This window comes from Jaculus jaculus, chromosome 1, assembly GCF_020740685.1.
Source record: "Jaculus jaculus isolate mJacJac1 chromosome 1, mJacJac1.mat.Y.cur, whole genome shotgun sequence".
NCBI lineage: Eukaryota > Metazoa > Chordata > Mammalia > Rodentia > Dipodidae > Jaculus > Jaculus jaculus.
The window spans coordinates 116634339-116654135 of NC_059102.1; the positions used below are offsets into that span (position 1 = coordinate 116634339).

A 19797-nucleotide genomic window follows, 5' to 3' on the forward strand; every position below is an offset into this window, starting at 1 on the left:
GGAAGAAGGACCCCTGTTTTAGAATTTAAATCTAATTTAAACCTAATCTTGACATTGTGGTTGATCAAGTTCAGCCCCCAGAACTTGACATTATGGCTAGCCTCTTCCTAAGCCAGCTCCTAGCCTAAACCAACCAGGTCTCACTCTGGCTCACCGGAGCCAGGAAGTAAAGCCCGCTACAGTGAGGTTATAATTACATTTACAGGGGGTGGGCAACTTGGTGCCTGTTCATCACTCATGAACCTCCAGGTTCTGGCAAGTCTCCCCCTGACCCCTGCTCCCACATGGGCACTTTACCTCCTCCTGCCCTCCACATGGCGGAAGCTCCTTGTACTTTCTTTTCTTTCCTCTAACACTCTTTGTATGCTTCTAGGCCCACCACGAGGGCATATCTATTTTCCTTCTCCTGATTCTGTACTTCCCTCAATAAATGCAATAATTTAATAATTACCTTTTTCAGTTTTTATTTGCCCAACTCTTTGGTTAAATGCAAGAGGCCCCAAAACAAGGCAAAATGCTTTGGGTGTTTTTGCCCAGGATCAGTTTCCAGGGAAGCACAATGGAAATTTCCAGATGCAAATACAACCCAAGAATCAAAATCCATTGTCACATCTGTGATTAAATCCAAAGAACATGAATAGACAGAAAGACCAGGATGGTTGTCATATTCAGAGATTTGGTAGTGTTGTGGCTCAAAACATAGGACCCCAAAATATGGCATTTTGTCATCCTGAGTACCTTGAACTGAAGGAGATGAGAAGGTCTCTCTCTGACCTCTTGCTCTTTTGTCTCTTTCCCTTAAGGGACTTGGAAATGATAACCCCTCACACCCAAAGCTAGCCAAAAACCCAAGAAATTCATCCTCTCTCTTTTCCTTTTCCCTGTTTCAGAGAGATCTTGCCCTTGCCAGAGAGAAAGGAATGCCACACAGAGAGGACAAAAAGAATCTGAACAGGCCTGGCTAGGATGCCTCCCAAGATCCTTATTATTAGATCATATGCTTGTTTCAGTCACACTTAGACGTGGCAGGTGTGGTGGTTTGACTCAGATGTCCCCCATAAACTTAGGTATTCTGAATGCTAGTCTCTCCAACTGATGGCAATTGGAAGTTAGAGCCTCCTGGAGGTGGTGTATTGTTGGGGGTGGGCTTGTAGTTGTTATAGCCAGTTTCCCCTTGCCAGTGTTTGGTACACTTTCCTCTTTCTGTTGTCCACCTGACATTGGTGAGGGGGTGATGTCCACCCTCTGCTCATGGTACTATGGAATATAAGAAATGCAGGAAAAAGAGGGTTATTGAATTTGCAACACGGTCTTGTGTTTTGGAAATGGCCACGGGCAGTGTGAAGCAGGTTTTCTGGATGTCTGCATGGAGACCCCATGGAGCTGTGAGGGTGAACTGTGAATTGTTGTGGAGACCCAGTGGAGATGCTGGGACCAATAAATGGTGCTAAGGAAAACTGCTGGCCCTGGATGAAGTTTTCCAGGACTATTTGTAGCCTAGCTGGAGGGGTGGAATTGGAACTCCAGAGACTTGTTGCTAGTAAGAATTGTTGGATTTGTAGATTTGACCCTGACTAGAGTTTTGGACTTGAAGCTACAGAGTTTGATGTTTGTCCTGGTTGTTTTAAATCATGTATTGGCTGAATATTTCTTTGCTATGCTGAATGCCATCTTTTTCAGTGTGACTGTTTATTCTGTGCCATTATGGGTATTGGGGGGGGGATTTCTTTATTTTGTTATTATGGCTCAGTTAAAAGATCTTAGATTATGGAGATGTTTGAACATCATTAGGATGGATAAAAAAGTAGAGAGGGGGGCTGGAGAGAGATGGCTTAGTGGTTAAGTGCTTGTCCGTGAAGCCTAAGGGCCCCGGTTCGAGGCTTGATTCCCCAGGACCCACGTTAGCCAGATGCACAAGGGGGCGCTTGTGTCTGGAGTTCGTTTGCAGTGGCTGGAAGCCGTGGCGCGCCCATTCTCTGTCTGTCTCTCTCCCTCTCTTACTCTGTCACTCTCAAATAAATAAATAAAAATGAACAAAAAATATTAAAAAAAAGTAGAGAGGTGAGCTTTTAAAGTTGGACTGAATGCATTGTATTTAATATCATGCATTGATATCAGTTTATGGGGGCTGGGGCAGAATGGGGTGGTTTGATTCAGGTGTCCCCCATAAATTTAGGTGTTCTGAATGCTAGGTTCCCAGCTGATGGAGACTTGGGAATTAATGTCTCCTTGAGGCAGAGTACTGTTGGGGGTGGGCTTATGGGTTTCATAGCCAGTTTCTCCTTGCCAGTGTTTAAAACACTCTCCTGTTGCTATTGTCCACCTTATGTTGGTCAGGGGGTGATGTCCACCCTCTGCTCATGCTATCATTTTCCCCTGCCATCATGGAACTTCCTCTTGAGTCCGTAAGCCAAAGCAAACCCCTCCCCCCCCAAAAAAGCTGCTCTTGGTTGGGTGATTTCTGTCAGCAATGCGAACTTGACTGCAATCACTATCAAACAAATATAAAAATAGAAAGATTTTCCTGGGTCTTCTAGTCTACACTTCTGTAGGCTTTGGTGCCATTTAAAACTTTCCTTAATCTTGTTAAGCATTGCTCTGTTAAGCTGCGTTTTGTGATAGAGGTGTACACCATAGGGCTGGAGAGATGGATCAATGGTTAAGGCACTTGCCTGCAAAGCCTAATGACCCTGGTTTGATTCCCCAGTGCCCATGTAAAGCCAGATTCACAAAGTGGTGCATCCATTTGGAGTTTGTTTGCAACAGCTATATGCCCTAGTGTGCCCATTCTCATTCTTTCATTCTCTCTCTCTCTCTCTTTACAAACAAATAAATGAAAATATTTTTTAAAAATAGGGCTGGACCCTATGGGAGACGGAAGTCATCAGTGGTGAAAACAGTGGACACTGCAAGCCTCAAGTTTGGTCACCCAGGCCAAATGAGCCAATGGGTGCAATAGTGGCATGCCTGTTTTGAGGGAAACTAACTGCTCTCTAGTTGGCCTTCTTTATGGGAGGGAATACATACCTGGTACTGAAAACCTGTAGGGGAAGTCATGAGCCTTAACAGTGTAACTCTTGCTCTTGTCTGGCTAAATGCATTATTATGCCCACCAAACTGCCCTATAAACATTTTACTTAACCTTCATATCCATATATTAATGCTACTCTCAGTTTTGGTTAGAGAAGCTTCTCTTTTCAGATGTTGATGACCACTGGGATGACCCAAAAGGCACCATAGTGCTGAGAAGATGTGATGGAGGAGTGTTCAGCTCTGAAACATCTCTATCACACCTTCCAAGGCTCAGGGTTCATTGAGGAAGAGGTTGTAGAAAGAACGTAAGAATTGAAAGAAGGGTAGGACTACTTACAAAGCAATCGTCCAGACAGAAATTGGCCTTGATATCCATGACCTTGCAGTACCTAGCACTATCTTCACAAGACCCTCATAATAGGAAGAAAAGATGATGACATCAAAATAAAAGAGAGACTAATGGAGAAAGGGACGTGGTATGATGGAGTATGGATTTGTGAAGAAGAAAGTGGTGGAGGGGAGGGAATTATCATGGCTTATTGTCTATAAGTATGGAATCTGTCAATAAAAAGCTATCCACTCCCCACCAAAAAAGAAAAAAAAGAAAGAAATAAAAATAGCTCTGGAGAGATGGCTTAGCAGTTAGGGTGCTTGCCTGTGAAGCCTAAGGACTCATGTTTGACTCTCCAGGTCCCATGTAAGTTAGATGCACAGTGACACAAGCATGGAATGTCTCACATGTGCACAAGGGGACACACGTGTTGGAGGGCCTAGCATGCCAGTTATCTCTCTTTCTCTCTTGCATTAAAAAAGGCCAGTCTTTTGGTCACTCTCTCCCTCCCCCCACTTTTCCCTTTGCAACTCCACTCTCCATCATACTCCTTCCCCCTCTCAATCAGTCTCTTTTATTTTGATGTCATCATCTTTTCCTCCCATTATGATGGTCTTGTGTAGGTAGTGTCAGGCACTGTGAGGGCATGGATACCCAGGCCATTTTTTAAAAAGATTTATTTATTTTTATTTATTTATTAGAGACAGAGAGGGAGGGAAGGAGAGAGAGAGAGAGAGAGAGAGAGAGAATGGCTGTGTCAGGACCTCCAGCCACTGCAAACAAACTCCAGATGTATTCGCCACCATGTGCATCTGGCTTATGTGGGACCTGGAGAATCAAACCTGGGTCCTTAGGCTTCGCAGGCAAGCGCCTTAACCACTGAGCCATCTCTCCAGTCCTACTCAGGCCATTTTGTGTCTGGAGGAAGCAGGTTGTAAGGAGTCCTACCCTTCCTTTGGCTCTTACATTCTTTCCACACGTCTTCTCCACTGGATCTTGAGCCTTGGAAGGTGTAATAGAGATATTTCAGTGCTGAGCACTCTTCTGTCACTTCTTCTCAGCACCATGATGTTTTCTGAATCATCCTAAGGTCATTGCCCTCTAAAAAGAGAAGCTTCTCTAACCAAAAGTGAGAGTAGCATTAATATATGGGTATGAATATTAATAGAAGTGCTTACCAGGCAGTTTGGTGAGCATAGTATATACATTTGGCCAGACACCAGCAGACATTACACCCCTAGGGCTCAAGACTACCCCTGTTGTAGGCTTTCAGTATCATGCTGTATTCCCTCCTGTGGAGCGGGTCTCCAGTACAATTAGAGAGCAGTTGGTTTCCCCCATAACAGACATGCCACTATTGTACCCATTGTCTCATTTGGCCTAGGTGGCCAAACTTAAGGCTTGCAGTGTCCACTGTTGAGTATCTCCACTGGTGTTTTTTCTGTCTCCCATTGAATTACATGCAGCATAGCTTTTTCCAGATTTCTGTCAGCTAGTCTACATGGAAGAGGTTTTCAGCTCAGCTCCAGCAGGATTTCTCAGTGACCTTGCAGCCCAAGTATGTAGTCTTTAGCAATAGAGTCTAACCATCTATTCCTGGTGGGAAACCAAGAGCCTTGGCAATAGCCTGTAATGTTTGGGGGCATCAGGGACCTCCCTGGCCAACATTTCACTGGAAGGTATCCCATCTCTGGCCCTGAAAATTTTCTAGTAACAATCTATAGCTTCTGGTTGTTCCATTGTCTAAAAAAGTAGGTTTCCATATGGCTTAATCATATCCTCTTAGATTTTGATTAGCTCTCTCTCCACCTTTGTTTTACTCAATGTCTTTCCTTTGACCTCACTTAGGCCTTTTCACACCCATTGATCTATTCTACATACATATATATAATACCATATTATAAAGTCCCCTCTCCCTCCCTTTCTAGTCTCTTTATATCCCCTCCCTAGCTTACTAGCCTCTGCCACTGTGTTTTATTCCGACTCCAGTTTGAGTAGATGCTGGTCTTTGAACTTCATGTGAAGGTGGTCATGGAAAGATGCCATATATCTCAGAAGTTGCAGAAATTGGCAGCAAGTTTTCAATTTTACTCTTTGACCAGTTCCCCACTTCTTAACTCTTAGCGCTAAAACCTGCTATTGTAGGAGGAGCTCTTGAGCTTTTCTCCCTCGTGAGAACTGTAAAAGATGACCTTCTTTCTCAGCCGAATTTGGTAGATGCATGTATTGTAGACCAGGGGCCCTATGTTATACCAATGGATACAGTGGTGCATCTCAGAGGGCTTTTTTTTTTTCCCCCTAGGTAAGGTTTCACTCTAGCTCAGGCTGTCCTGGAATTCACTACATGCTCTCAGGGTGGCCTCAAACTCACAGCAATCCTCATAACTCTGCCTCCTGAGTGCTAGGATTAAAGGTGTGTGCCACCACGCCAGGCCAGAGAGCTTTTAATATGATGTTGGAGGAAGGCATGGATGGGATATTTGGGCCCTGCTTCTGTAGTTAGATATAGAAATGGGAGCATGGAGCACAAAAAATAGCTTGCTCTACAGAACTGCTCACTAAGCCAGGTGTGATGGCGCATACCTCTAAATCCCAGCTACTCAGGGAGGCTGAAGCAGGGAAACATAAGCTCAGGTACAGCTTGGGCAACAAAGAGGGACCTTTCTTGAAAAAGAAAACATGACCAGAATAGGCCATTAAGTAATGGCTGCTTTGATCACAGAACAACCATTCTACTAACTTTAATGGGATCTTATCATATCTGTTCATGGATTTGGACTTGGGCTTTTGGGATACACTTGTTACAAGACTTGGAGCCCAGAGCCCTGGTCTTTAACTAGAAACTGGGCAAATTTGTTGCCACCTGATTTACTCAGAGCCTCCCAACAGATATCCTTGCTTCAGATGCAGGGAGGGCAGGCAAACCATTGTAATACATAAAATGGGAAGTATTGCTCTAGTGCTTTTGCCAGCCAGTTCTTAGACTTTCTTAATGTCCCTGGCTTGCATTAGCAGCTCAGCCTCCTAAACTAGAGTATCTGAAATACCTTACACTTCATGCTACTATAGCATGTTTGTGCCCTTTCCTGTGTTTATGTATGTGGTAGTTTGATTCAGGTGTCCCCCATAAACTTAGGTGTTCTGAATGCTAGGATTCCAGTTCATGAAGATTTGGGAATTAATATCTCCTGAAGGCAGTGTATTTTTGGGGGTGGGCTTATGAGTATTATAGCCAGTGTCCCCTTGCCAGTGTTTGGCACACTCTCCTGTTGTTATTGTCCACCTTATGTTGGCCAGGGGGTGATGTCCACTCTCTGCTCATGCCATCATTTGCCCTGCCATCATGGAGCTTTCCCGTGAGTCTATAAGCCAAAATAAATCCTTTATTCCCCCGAAGCTGCTCTTGGTTGGGTGATTTCTGGCAGCTATGCGAACCTGACTGCAACACTGTCCAACAAATATTTCCATGGGTCTGGACATGGTTTTCAATAGACATTGTTTGATTAGCTATGTGACTCCCTCCATCTTTTAGAACTTCCTCACAGATACCTCACAGAAGTTCAGTGATGGCACTCATGTAACTATTGACTCATTTTCCATTCTATGTCTGAAAGGGAATTCCCAGGGGAATTGCAACTTCAGGCATGGAATTGTTCATAATGAGCGCATGCATATACTTAACTTTAGCACATACCCTCAGTTTTCCAAAGGGGTTATGATAGGGGAATATAGGTGTACCTTTTTTATTTATTTATTTATTTTTTGTTTTTCAAGGTAGGGTCTTACTCTAGTCTAGGCTGACCTGGAATTCACTATGTAGTCTCAGGGTGGCCTTGAACTCACAGGGATCCTCCTACTTCTGCCTCCCAAGTGCTGGGATTAAAGGCATGCACTACCACGCCTGGCCTCCAAGTTCTTGTTCTTTTTATGAGCATACCTCATTATGATTTTAATTTGTATTTCCATGATTACTAATACAGGTGAGTATGTCTTCATATACCTGGTTGCAGAAATATCTTCTTTGTTGTTGCTGTGCCAGATACTGGACCTAAGGCCTAACATATGCTAAGGGATTGAGAAAGCCTGTATATCCTCTGTTGTGAATTGCCTGTTAAAAGTTTTTACTAATTGTTTAAAATGTATTTTATTTATTAGAGAGAGAGAGAGAGAGAGAGAGAGAGAGAGAGAGAGAGAATGGGTGCATTAGGGCCTCTAGCTACTGTAAACAAACCCCAGATGCATGCACCACTTTGTGCATTTGGATTTACATGGGCACTAGAGAATTGAACCCTGGTCCTTGGGCTTTGGAGGCAAGCGCCTTAACTGCTGGACCATCTTTCCAGCCTACATTAAAATTTTTTTTCTTATTTTTATTTTTATTTATTTATTTGAGAGCCACAGACAGAGAGAAAAAGAGGCAGATAGAGAGAGAGAATGGGTGTGCCAGGGCCTCCAGACACAGTAAATGAACTCCAGACGTGCATCCCTTGTGCATCTGGCTAACATGGGTCCTGGGGAATCGAGCCTCCAACTGGAGTCCTTAGGCTTCACAGACAAGCACTTAACTGCTAAGTCATCTGTCCAGCCCCCCCAAATTATTATTTTAAAAAAGATTTTATTTATTTATTTGACAAAAAAGAGAGGGAGAGAATGGGTACACCAGGGACTCCAGCCACTGCAAATGAACTCCAGACACGTGCACCCCCTTGTGCATCTGGCTAACATGGGTCCTGGGGAATTGAACCTGGGTCCTTTGGCTTTGCAGGCAAACACCTTAACTGCTAAGCCATCCCTCCAGCCCAAAAATTATTTTTATTTTGACAGAGAGAGATAATGGGTATACTAGGACCTTTATCCTGCTGGGAATGAACTCCAGATGCATGTGTCTCCTTGTGTGCATGTGTGACATTAAGCACTTGCATTACTGTGTATCTGGCTATGTGGGATCTGGAGATTTAAACATAAATTCTTAGCCTTCACAAGCAAGCACTTTAACTGCCAAGCCATTTCTCCAGCTGTAGCCTCCATTTTTGCTAATTTTTATATTCAGCTTTCTTTCAAAATTTGTCTCTTATTTACTGATTTAGACGAATTCTTCATATTTTTAATAAGAGTCCTTTGTTGGAGTATACATTGTATACCCTTAATGGTATCTTTTGATAGAAGTTGTTGATTTTTTTTTCAAATTTTTATTAACAACTTCCATGATTATAAAAAATATCCCATGGTAATGCCCTCCCTCCCCTGGCCCTTTCCCCTTTGAATCTCCATTCTCCATCATATCCCCTCCCCATCTCAATTAGTCTCTCTATTATTTTGATGTCATGATCTTTTCCTCCTATTATAATGGTCTTGTGTAGGTAATGCCAGGCACTGTGAGGTCATGGGTATCCAGGCCATTTTGTGTCTGGAGGAAGCACATTGTAAGGAATCCTACCTTTTCTTTGGCTCTTACATTCTTTCTGCCACCTCTTCTGCATCAGACCTGAGCCTTGGAAGGTGTGATAGAGATATTACAGTACTGAGCACTCTGGTCACTTCTTTCTAGCACCATGATACCTTCTGTGTCGTCCCAAGATCACTGCCATCTGAAAAGAGAAGATACTCTACCAAAAGTGAGGTTAGCATTAATATAAGGGTATGAACATTAACAGCAGTGCTTACTGGGAAATTTGATAAGCATAGTATATACATTTAGCCAGACAGCAGCAGCAGATGTTATCCCCCTAGGGCTCATGACTACCCCTGTTTTAAGTTTTCAGTATCAGGAATGTATTCCCTCCCATGGAGCGGGCCTCCAATCCAATTAGAGGGCAGTTGGTTTCCACCATGAAAGATGTGCCACTATTGCACCTGTTCGCTCATTTGGCCTGGCTGGCTAAATATAAGGCTTACAGTGTCCACTGTTGAGTATCTCCACTGGTGATTTCTCTTTCTCCCATTGAACTGCATGCAGAATGGCTTCTTCCAGCTTTCTGTCAGCTGGTCTACATGGAGGAGGTTATCAGCTCAGTTCCAGCAGGATTTCTCAGTGGCCTTGCAGCCCAAGTATGTGGAGTGTTCAGCAATAGGGCCTTACCATCTATTCCTGGTGGGAAACCAAGGGCCTTGGCAATGGCCTGTAATGTTTTGGGGGCATCAGGGGCCTCCCTGGCCAACAGAAGTTATTGATTTTTTAAATATTTTATTTATTTATTTATTTGAGAGAGGGAGAGAGAGAGAGAGAGAGAGAGAGAGAGAGAGAGAGAGAGAGAGAGAGAATGGACCCACCAGGGCCTCCAGCCACTGCAAACAAACTCCAGGTGCATGTGTCACCTTGTGTATTTGGTTTATGTGGGGCCTGGGGAATTGAACCAAAGTCCTTTGGCTTCACAGGCAAGCACCTTAACCGCTAAGCCATCTCTCCAGCCCCTGAAGTTATTGATTTTTTAATGTAATCTTACTCATCTATTTTTTTTCCTATAGTTAAGCTTTCTTTGGTGAAAAAGGATCTTTTGGCTAGTGGATCATTTTTTCATACAAAGTTTTACAGGTCTTTATGGGAAGAAATCCTTGCTGACCTCCAGCCAAATGTTGCTCTCAGGAGTTTCATAGGACTAGTCACCCAAACCTTGCCACTGAGATGTTTTCTTGGCTTGACTTTTTTCCTCCTGATCTTTCTGCCCTGGTAATGTTTGGCAGTATTCTGCTTAAGCCATGAGATAATGATACCTTATCTGTCCTTAGGGTAGATTTCTAAGTTTCAGCTTTGATCTAACTGATGAAACTTGTCAGCTGCTCCCTCTAATTAGCCAGTCTCTACATCTCTCTATGTAATTTTATCCTCAGCCTCTCCTCTGGTTAGGGATTTGCAGCAACTGTTGACCGAGTTGTCCTAACCTTAGTGAGGAACATTTGTTTATTTAGAACACACCCTAGTTACAACCTTTCTTTTTTTTACTTCAGCATGTCAAACCTAGGGGAATTTAGAGGATCAGAGGCTATGCCAAGTATTATTCTATACTAAATAAGTTATATTCTATTAATTATTTTCTATTACATTATATTACATTTCAATATAAGTGACTTCCAGCAGAGAGAATGTGAAAAGGAAATTCCAGGCTGGAGAAATGGCTTGGTAGTTAAGGTGCTTGCCTGTGAAGCCTAAGGACCCAGGTTCAATTCTCCAGGTCCCATGTAAGCCAGATGCACATGGTGGCACATGTGTCTGAAGTTTGTTTATGGTGGCTAGAGGCCCTGGCATGTCCATTCTCACTCTCTCTCTCCCCAACCCCTCTCTCTGCCTCTAGTAAATAAATACAAATAAGTTTTTTATTTTTTAAAAGGAAATTCCTAGAAAATCTTGAAAACAAGGGTTTGCTGGATATGGAGGCTCATACTTTTAATTCTAGCACCCAGGAGGTTTAGGTAGGAGATTTCTGTGAGTTCTAGGTCAGTCTAGAATAGAGTTAGATTCTGCCACAAATAAAAGAGAACATGACTTTATTCAAATCAACGATGTCATCTTCAAGCATTATGGGAAGTAGTATTGCCATTTCTATTTGGGCATATATGATTATACTCTGTAAAGCAGTAAAAGAAAAATAAAACACAAACCTGGCGCTGTGGCTGTTGGCCCTGGGGCGCGGGAAGGCTTTGCTTCCAGGCTCCGCCGCAGCGAGTGCTGAGCGGCCAACGCGGAGGAGAGCCGCCCGAGATGCCGAACATCAAAATCTTCAGCGGTAGCTGCCACCCAGACTTGTCGCAGAAGATTGCTGACCGAGTGGGCCTGGAGCTGGGCAAGGTGGTGACCAAGAAATTCAGCCACCAGGAGACGTGTGTGGAAATTGGTGAAAGTGTACGCGGAGAAGATGTCTACATTGCTCAGAGAGGCTGCGGTGAAATAAATGACAATCTAATGGAGCTCCTGATCATGATTAACACCTGCAAGATTGCTTCAGCCAGCCGGTCACTGCCGTCATCCCATGCTTCCCGGACGCCAGACAGGATAAGAAGGGTAAGAGCCGAGCTCCAATCTCAGCCAAGCTTGTTGCAAATATGCTGTCTGTAGTGGGTGCAGATCATATTATCACCATGGATCTACATGCTTCTCAAATTCAGGGCTTTTTTGATATCCCCGTGGACAATTTATATGCAGAGTGGATTCAGGAGAATATCTCCAAGTGGAGGAATTGCACTATTGTCTCTCCTGATGCTGGTGGAGCCAAGAGGGTGACCTCCGTCGCAGACCAGTTGAAGGTGGACTTTGCCTTGATTCACAAGGAACGGAAGAAGGCCAATGAAGTGGGCCGTATGGTGCCTGTGGGAGACGTGAAGGACCGGGTGGCTATCCTTGTGGATGACATGGCCGCAGCTTGTGGCACAGTCTGCCATGCTGCTGACAAACTGCTCTCAGCTGCAGCTAGCAGAGTTTATGCCATCTTGACTCATGGCATCTTTTCTGGCCCGGCCATTTCTCGCACCAACAGTGCATGCTTTGAAGCCGTCCTGGTCACCAATACCATACCTCAGGAGGACCAGATGAAGCACTGCTCCAAGATACAGGTGATCGACATCTCCATGATCCTTGCGGAAGCCATCGGGAGAACTCACAACGGGGAATCTGTTTCCTACTTGTTTAGCCATGTTCCTTTATAATAGAGTAACTTACTAAGCTTTAAAAAAATAAGTCAACCTCACCCCTTGTTTTTTCTTGGTATTTGATGACAAATTCATCAGAAGCCCAGCTTGTTCCAGGGCAGTGTTTTTTTTTTTTTTTTTTTTTTTTTTTTGTAATATATCCCATGCCCATATTAGGTATATTAGAATTGACCCTGTATTGGGGAGAGATTGAGGTTTACTTCTGGGACGTCCTGTGTTTTCTGGTTTCCTTGGTTATTTAATGGGCCTTGTATGTTTGGCTTCATCTTCAGTGGTCTACACATTTCCCTGGCCAAGTGTCCCTCCTGTAGTTTTCTATGAGGCCGACGGCTTCTTGCTGCGTCACTGCTAGCAATCATATTAGATACCTGCTGTAGTGTCATCGTTAGCCTACTGCCACTGCAGCAGCAGGTTTTAGGTGGTGTCATAGTGCCTTTTGATTAATTTAAGTGTTTAAATTCTTTGGATCCGCATGGTATCTCAAATAAACTAAGATTTCTGTTAAAAAAAAAATAAAACACAAACCAAAAAGGGGGAAATGAATAAATAAATCCGTCTTTTCTTGGAATGCCCTAAACAATTTTCCTGAACTTCCTACCTGTGGGCACCTGAACACAAGGTTCCTTCCACTCATCATTTCAATGAGGCTAAGTAGGTCAACACAGTAGGATATAAATTTGAATTCTCTTATGTTGTATTTTGCATGAAACTATGTTCAAGTTGAATTATACTCAGAGATCAGAGAAATGATCAGAGAAAATGATTCAGAAAGACTTTATGATGCTGGCTAACTAAATTTGGTTAATTGTAACTGGCTGTTATTGAAGGCCTTTGTGTACTAGGCCCTGTTCTTTAGATGTTAGTGTACTGAACCTTCACAAATATCTGTGAGATTCAGAATCTTACTTTGGCTGTTTTAAAAATGCAAAAACAAGCACACAGAGACTTGTCTAAGGTGATTCAGCTAGCAAGTGGAAAAGTCACGATGTCTGGCTTTAGCATTTTCTTTTATTAATGAAAATTTTTATTTATTTGTAAGAAGAGAGAGAGAGAGAGAGTGGGCATAAGCACGCCATGGCCTCTTGCTGCTGCAAACGAACACTAAACACATACTCTACTTTGTGCATCTGGCTTTACGTGGGTTCTAGGGAACTGAACCGTGGCCTTCAGGCTTGGTAAGCAAGTGCCTTTAACTGCTCAGCCATCCCAGCAGCTGCATTCTTAACTGTTGTACCTAAAAGAAAAATGTCCACTTCATGTAACAGGGGTGAGAAAGCAGAAGGAAAGGAACCTGTGAGTTCCTCTGTGAGATCTGGCTATCACGGGAAAGTAATAGCTAAGATTCATCGAGCATTTACCATGTGACAGACACTGTACCAAGTAAAGTACCTACCTACCTACCTACCTGTCTATCTACAAGGTCTCACTGCAGCCATGACTGGCCTCATGTTCAAGTTCCTGAGAGCTAGGTTTGTAGGCATATACCACCATTTTAGTTCCTTGGTTTTTTTTTCTTTCTTTCTGCTAAAGAAACTTATTACCAATTTTTGCAAGCAAATCCTTAAGGATATATCTACTTTCATGCATAATAAATATAATACTAATAAAGTTTCAAATTTTACAGATTTTACATTTTGCAATGTACCCATTATGAGTAAAGAAGTCCTTAGAATATACATTCTATCTATACATACACATACAATTCCACTAACTGAACATGAACTTTAACAGTAGACCTGATATGTGTACTGTAGACACATTCTACACGAAAGCTACACAAATTTAGACTCAGGCCATGGAATATGTGCTTGCTGTCAATTTTCTCACAAACTTAATTGGAAGGATTTCCTCTGTAATTGTTTCAAGTCAGATCCCCCACCTGCAATTGCTTTGATCTCTGTGCATGTGCCCTCTTGGCCATTCATATCCAGGTACTTGGTCACATTCAAGGACCCTTAGGCAAGATTCCTTTTGTTTGTCCAAGCATCAGGTACACTTTGTATTTGCATAGCTGGCATGTGGGCTTAGTCAACCCATCTACACAAATCACTGACATTTCATGAATATATCAAGCTTTTCTATGCACTGCATTTTAAAATTTTATTTATATATTTCTTTGAGAGAGAGAGAGAGAGAGAGAGAGAGGGAGAGAAAGAGAGAGAGAGAGAGAGAGAGAGAGAATGGACATGCCAGGGCATTCACCACTGTAAACTAACTCCAGACACAAGCACCACCTTGTGCATTTGGCTTATGTGGGTCTTTGGGAATCGAACCTGGGTCCTTTGGCTTCTCAGGTAAATGCCTTAACTGCTAAGCCATCTCTCCAGACCCCCACATAATTTTTTAAAATATTTTATTTATTTACAGCATGGGGGGGCAGAGCCACTTAGTGCATCTTGGCTTTGCAAGCAAGCACCTTGAACCACTGGGCTATGTCTCCCTTCTCTCAACCCTCCACCTCATTTTCTTTTCTTTTCTTTTTTTTTTTCGAGGTAGGATTTCACTCACTCTAGTCTAGGCTGACCTGGGAATTCACTATGGAGTCTCAGGGTGACCTTGAATTCATGGTGATCCTCCTACCTCTGCTTCCCAACTGCTGGGATTAAAGGTGTGCGCCACCACGCCTGACATTCCACCTCATTTTCTAATCTCTATCATTTACCTGTCTTCTGAAATAGCAGGATGTTAATTATGACTCATTTCATCAGAATTACAGTTAGAACTCCTGAGACAAAGGATGTTACATTCTAAAAGGAGAAGCTAGATTGCGTATGTGGAGTTTAACAAAGGATAACAGATAGTCCTGAGATCTTCACATCTAACAACCCAGGCAGTGAAAAACTTCAAAGGAAATTCACGGAAGGAAATTAAGAGGGTAGGGTACTTTGCTTTTCAATTCCTTCATGAGTAAAGATGTGCTTCCCTCTCCCAAGCCATTTCAGGCTCTCTTTAAACAGATAAAGGCTTATTTTGTCTCATACAAATGAAGTTTTGAGAGTAATAACTAATATATTTAGTTGTTTGTTTCCCCTCATGGTCCAGAAGATGACTGCACAAGGCTAAAAACAGGCTGGGCTATAGGGTATAGGTCTCTTATCAGGGAAACTACATTTTTTCCTCATTGACCTAATTTTCCATCCTTTTAAAAAAAATACTTATTTTTATTTATTTGAGAGCGACAGACAGAGAAAGAGGCAGAGAGAGAGAGAATGGGTGCGCCACTGTAAATGAACTCCAGACATGTGCGCCCCCTTGTGCATCTGGCTAATGTGGGTCCTGAGGAATTGAGCCTTGAACTGGTGTCCTTAGCCTTCACAGGCAAGAACTTAACCCCTAAGCCATCTCTCCAGTCCTAATTTTCCATTCTTTTGTTACTACTTAGTCTTGATCTTGATGACTGCACCTCTGTGGTTAATCTCAAGGTTGAGTAGTGTTGGTCTTCCCACTTGCTTTTCACTTCATTTTCAAAAGCATGACAACACACTTCTTTTGTTTTATTTGCCAATATTTAACAAATATACCCCTTAGTGAGAAGCTGGGTAAACTATATTTAATGTTTAATCTAACATGTATAGGCTACACATTTTGGGTTAGTTGTGTGAAGGTGTGTGCTATAACTGTAGATGTTAAGAGCCTTGTCTGAGGAGATTCGTGGCATCATTAGTGAACCCACAGATATACTACACAAGTGAGTCAGCAATGAGGCCATAAAGAAGGCTATCAATAGCCCCAAACAAAACAAAAACAACCCATACTAAACCTATCACTAACACTTTGCCAATTAGAAAGTCTTCTATTCGTTTACTAACTTTGTCCTCTCTCTGCTCACCTAGGACCCTGACCATAAAGGATAAAGAAGTTGGAAGGGGCAGATGATAAGAGGCTGAAAGACTCCACCATATGCTCTTCTGTCTTTGAAAGTTTTGGAGCATGTACACCTGAGCTCAAGGGAGGGAAAAGGTTCTGAATTGGATGAAATGTGGACATTTGAACTGCTCTGGGCTTGCTTTTTTGCTTTTTTTGTGACCAGAAAGCAATGAGATCTGCTGAGATAATATAGGATGGCATTACTAATTATTACTGATAGGTTTTCTGGTGATCATTTGATGAGAGGCCTTTTCATTGCTATAGGATCTGTCAGTAAAGGGAGACTTCCAAAGTATCTGAGTTTTGTTGAACAGGAGAAAAGCTAGTATTTAAAGTGTGCCCAACAGGATCAGATTGAAACAAAATAGCAACAGTATTCTAGTCTGTTACTGACTGCCTTTGTGCCCTCTCTAGCCACTAGCTTCCTACTTAAAAATAAGTGGATTAAAGGAAATGATTTTAGATACCTCTTGGGATGGCTGCCTAACTTCCTCCTTCCTCAGGAAATTACCTCTGATACAAGAAATGCCTCTCATCTGAACTGTACCATTCAGCCTCCCCTGAGAGCTCCTTAACCAGGAGAGGGCATCTTACCCTGACCAGGGCAATGTTGAATAGGGGGGCCCAGGCTGAGGGATGTTGGCGGCATCATCAGTGATGGAGAGAAGCTACATCCACCTTCTGCTGCTGGGCCCAGAAATGCCCTGCTGCTTTCCCTCCTTGGGTCTGACTGCTTTACTCTTCTTCACTTACATGAGATTCAATGTAGTTTTCACTTTTGCTTCAGCACCTCAGAATTAATTCCTATTGCTTATGCGCAAAAAAGAATTTTTTTAAAAAAAAGTATCCAGTCAATTTCCAAAATTCAAACAACCTGTGATTTAGTGGTACCTGTCACTCTTGAACCAAGATAGATTGTTATGACAAGTGCTGATAACCACAGACAACTGATAGTGATGGCTATGACAACTGACACAGTTTTAGCTTTGATGAAAATTAGAGATATTCCTTTTTTTTTTTTGTTTTTCAAAGTAGGGTCTCACTCTAGCTCAGGCTGACCTGGAATTCACTATGTGGTCTCAGGGTGGCCTCGAACTCTTTGTGATCCTCCTACCTCTGCCTCCTGAGTGCAAGATATTCCATTGACAAGAAGGTTTTTACTTAGGTAAACTTGCACTGTGGCTCATGGAGAATATATTCAGTCTAATAGTTTATATTTATTAAAAATATGAATAATGTTTATAGAAAAAGATTTTAGTTTTCAGTGCCAGAAATAAGGAGATGAGGTCATATTTTCCAAAAACCGATGTCAAAGGTACTATGATTAAATCCATGCTGAGTAAAGAGTTGAGTGCATATTTGAATGGGCTCAGTCACTTAAACCTCATGAGCCATGATATTACTGTACTGACTCAATGGATATCCTGAATGCAATTTGCACTCTCTAGTTATTTTAAAAAATAATCTTGAACATAAAAAAGGTGGAATGCATAGCCAGGTGTGGGGGCACATGCCTTTAATCCCAGTACTCAGGCTGCAGAGGTAGGAGGATCACTGCGAGTTTCAGGACAGCTTGGGAGTGAGTTCCAGGTTACCTGGGCTGAAGTGAGACCCTACCTTGAAAACAAACAAAAAAGGTGGAATTCAAAGTACATATGTTTTACACATCACACATTATTACAGTATAATTATGAAATAGTTATCCAAATAATTTTAGAATGAAAATGCCTAATCTGATTACCAAAGTTTGTAAGTGCAATTTGTCCCTTGAATAGGAAATTTCCTTCTTAAGCACTCTTCATGATCCTTTAAAAAAGCTATTGTTATGGATTTCCTAAAGTGAAAGGCATGCCACTTGGTGGATAAAAAGCAGTATTGCAATACAGAAAGGGCTAGGATGACATTTTGGATACTGGATATCAAGATATTTCCCCTTGAGCAAGGAAGACGGATAAGCAAGCAGAGTATAGGAGGGTTATGAATAGTTCTAGAATTAATCTGATGATTAATTTTAGTGGCATGACCATCATGCTTGTATTACTAGAGGCACATACTGCCAAAGGAAGCACTTAAGTCATTTATCACCATAGTTCTGTACTAGAGGTGACTTTGTGACCCTCCCTTACCCTGCAACATTTGGCAATATTTTGGTTGCCACAGTTGGTGTGTGTGTGTGCATGTGTGTGTGGTGTGCACAGGTGCATTACTGGCATTCAGTGCCAGGATGCTACAAAATGTCCTACAAGGCCTAGGACGACCCCCACACAACAATGAATTGTCCAGAAATGTCAACAGTGCTGTTGCAGAGAAACTTGGTGTATGAATATTACTTTTTCATGTTTTTGAATTCAAAAAATCTTTTGAACTGTTCTAATAAAAATGCTTTAAATCTAGTCAAAATTCCTCAGATGTTAGTATAATAGGCCAATTTTTCCTTTGTCATTCAGATTCATTTTATCAGTGATAGTATGTAATTTTGCAAGTCAGTTTCAGAAGTCAGGAAAAGATTGGATATCTACACATAACTTTCCCAAATCCTGCCATTCTTTGTCACCAGGTCAAAGTCTTCCTTCTCTCATTCTCCATTTTCTTCCACTATGTAGCATGTCATGAGTCTAAAACCTCTGTTTGGGGACACATAGTATGTGGATTACTGAGCATATCTTCTTGTGATGTTCCTTTTTGGTTTCCCTTAGTTTTTTTTTTTGTTTGTTTGTTTTTTTCGAGGTATGGTTTCACTTTAGCTTAGGCTGACCTGGAACTCACTATGTAGTCTCAGGGTGGCCTTGAACTCACAGCAACCCTCCTACCTCTGCCTCCCAAGTGCTGGGATTAAAGGAGTATGCCACCATGCCTGGCTTCCCTTAGCCTTTTTAAAGAAAAAAAAGTTTTTACACTTTAAGCATATGTGACCAGGCTTATTTTTACAGTTATGTGATACAACAAATTCCAAGGCACTTGTAGAGTTTCTGATGATTAATTCTTTTCTGCTTGATTTACCTTCTGAAAAACAATCTCTGTGTTTTTCATTGTTGCTCTACTGGTGTTAATGAACTTAATTATACCTTCTAGTGATACTGGCATAGGCGTTTGTGTTACAGATGTTGTCAGGATTGATAAAGCATGTCTTTAAGTCCAAGGAAAGACACATTTTGTAAAAATTAAAACTGTTTAAAATATAAGCTCTTTTAGGAAATAACATCCCAGCTAAATTTATGACATTGTTATTCCAAAGATAAAGGATTCTCCAAAACATGGAAAGAACTGTGTAAAAATGTTTATTTCTTTATTCCTACAAGAAAATGTGCCAGAGGTCTAAACATGTTTCTTTATAGGAGAAGCTTGCTTAGAATAGCACATATGAAAAGTATTTTAACAAGACCATCCCCCCTTTTTTTGAGGGAGGGTCTCACTCTAGCCCAGGCTGACCTGGAATTCACTATGTAATCTCAGGGTGGCCTTGAACTCACAGCAATCCTCCTACCTCTGCCTCCCAAGTGCTGAGATTAAAGGTGTACGCCACCACGCCTGGCAAGACCAGCGTTTTTTTTTTTTTTTTTTGGTTTTTTTTTTTTAATTAATTTATTTATTTGAGAGCGACAGACACAGAGAGAAAGACAGATAGAGGGAGAGAGAGAATGGGCGCGCCAGGGCTTCCAGCCTCTGCAAACGAACTCCAGATGCATGCGCCCCCTTGTGCATCTGGCTAACGTGGGACCTGGGGAACCGAGCCTCGAACCAGGGTCCTTAGGCTTCACAGGCAAGCGCTTAACCGCTAAGCCATCTCTCCAGCCCAAGACCAGCGTTTTTTTGATAAGTAATGAAATGTAGACATTTACTACATGTCTCCTACCTTTTAAGTACTTAGTGTTTAGGCTGGTATCTTGTGACATCCAGTGAAATGCTCCATACAAAGCAGGCATGCA

General features: G+C 42.1%; 1 pseudogene; it reads left to right on the plus strand.

Annotated features, from left to right (window-relative positions):
• The first annotated feature begins 11060 nt into the window (after nucleotides 1-11060).
• On the plus strand, nucleotides 11061-12001 carry LOC101612951 (annotated as a pseudogene).
• Nucleotides 12002-19797: the final 7796 nt, after the last annotated feature.